The sequence below is a fragment of the Protopterus annectens genome, chromosome 2.part0, assembly GCF_019279795.1.
Source record: "Protopterus annectens isolate FY-2018-M chromosome 2.part0, PAN1.0, whole genome shotgun sequence".
In the NCBI taxonomy this organism is placed as follows: Eukaryota; Metazoa; Chordata; order Ceratodontiformes; family Protopteridae; genus Protopterus; species Protopterus annectens.
In genome coordinates, this window is record NC_056728.1 from 1,467,369,781 (window position 1) to 1,467,372,280 (window position 2,500).

Genomic DNA, 2,500 nt, shown 5'->3' on the forward strand with positions numbered 1-2,500 from the left:
TTGGCATATCTGAGGATAACAGTCTTTGTACACAACATGTGCCAGCCAAACCAGGTACACTTGTACATGTCACTGTACATTATTGTGGGACATGCACAGGCAATGTCCATGTCAGGGACTATTAAACACAGAGATGGCATGCATTGCAAAGCAATGGCCATACACAATGGTAACCAGGATATCAGGACAGTTCATACAATGCCCATCTGTGTGGGACATTGCAGACACTACGCCCCTGTTCCACACTGCACACCACTGTCAGGTGGCGTGATGCCAAGGATTACCCCTCACCCAGCCTTGTACAGACATCTTGCACAGCCAACCACTACACACCCATGAAGCAATGCACACATGCATGTCAGTACTGGCACCTTGTGTCTGCGTGCGGGGTATGATGCTCCCAACTACAGTCACACCCAGTATAACTCCCATTGGCAAACTGACTGATGTCAGACACATTCACATACCCTAGCCCATAGAACCTCCGGATATCCCCTGTAGTGCATGTAGTACCTGTGCATCACTGCATTGGGGCAAACTACATAGCTAGCAAGTGTATTTGTGGGCCTGGCAAAGTGTGGCAATGTACAACACAAACAGGATCCAAGAAAGTGCTAATGAATGCAGTACTAATCACAGGACAAATTTGTCCTGTGATTAGTACTTTTTGGTATTCATTTGGCGTTTCCACCAGCACTTTCTTGGATCCTGTTTGTGTTGTATATTTCCTGGTTTTTGTGCTCCGTACTTATTTAAAGTGTGGCAATGTGTCTGAGTTCATTAGAGAGTGTAGTTGTGTTGACAATGACATCCATTCATGTGGACAGCCATGTGTGCTACACCAAATGTATGTCTACTGTATCTCTGTTGCAGATGTCATTCACCAGCACACATATATGTTCTTACAGCACACAGACATGTCAGCTTTTTGGCACATGGAGTAACTGCATGCACTTGTAATAGTATTGACTAGCCAGTCAGTGGTTTGAACCCCTGTACTGGTAGGTGTGTGACAGATGATGCTTAGGTTTTAGTCTCCAAGCCCTTCTCCGATGTACTTTGCCTCTGTCTGTCCCTCCCACACACTCTCTGGTGGATGTGGAGTTGTACACCTGCTCAGCAGCAGCTGGAATTTTGTAAGTGATTGTCATGATCAGGTGATGGCCTCTGCACCTGTTTCAGTCCTCCTCTAGCTGATTGCATGTGGAACAGCTGTGGTGATGTTTCCATAGCCAATCACATGGACGCACAGTACAATGTCTAGGAACATCATGTAGGTGTTTGCCCATGACAGTCACTGTGAGTGGAACCTGGATCTGGTGTTTGGTAAACGGCATCACAGATGATATCTGGATGTTCCTCAAACAACATACACAGTGGAAAATAGCCTAAAGACAGGAGGGTGATGTGCCATACATGACTACTGCATGTAAGTGTAGCTATGCTTCATTGAGACTACTTCCAGTTTAACAAGTTGTGTGTGGTAATGGCTATTCTGCATGTTTTAAAACTGACAAGACAGTGCTCTGTTTGTGAGGGAACCCCCATCTGTAGGGCCATCTGTGGACTGGTCAGTGTGTGAAACCATTTTTTTCCTGTGTTACTCACTGGACACACATCTGTGAACTGCAGAAGAGTAGTGTGAGGACTGCAGAAAGTATATGGTGATAGTGATGAGAGTTACTGCCATCACATCCCTGATTGGACATATGTCACATGAAACAGTGGTATGACAGTCACTGTCTGGGGTTCTCAGTGACATGCCAATAATGGGCCAATGTTGATAGCTGCAGTCACAAGTCTTCTACACTTTGTACAGATGTCATGCAGTATATATGCATGTGTTGTGCTCCCTCTGCAAATGTATACCATCTGTTGTGTTGGGTTGATGGTCATATCTATGCATCCTGCTATAAGTAATCCTGAATGCTGTTGACTATTACTAAGCCATATCTGTGTTAAAATTTGCAACACCATAGGCTGTATGAGTTTGGAGGTCCCGGCAGAACCTCCTATCCCACTTCAGCTGGCCATGGCACCGGGCACCAGCACATCTGGGGCCCAGCCTTGGACCTCCACCTCTGTTGGCTCTGCACCACCTTCTGGTGGAACCACCACTGAGGATGGGGCTTGTCCTCCCTGGGAGCAGGTCCAGACAGGAACTTTTCTGCTGTTGTACAGTCCCGGACATGGTGAGTATGGGGCTCAATAAGGGGTTTCAAGGCCAGATACGCCAGCTCGAGAGCAGAGTGTCACATTTACAGGGTGAGCCACCCCTCCTAGACAGCCCCCAGCACAGCCACCTCTGTGTCTGTTTTGGTGCAATGGTGGCTGCCCATGGCTAGGGACCTCCATCCCACTGTTCCCATATGGGGACTCATGGGCTTATGACTGCCGAACACCCCTCCCCATCCAAGCTGAATCCCCCCACATGTGTCATATATCAGCCCTGTATGCTGTCTTGTCTGTCATTCTACCCAACCTATCCTCCATGAGCATA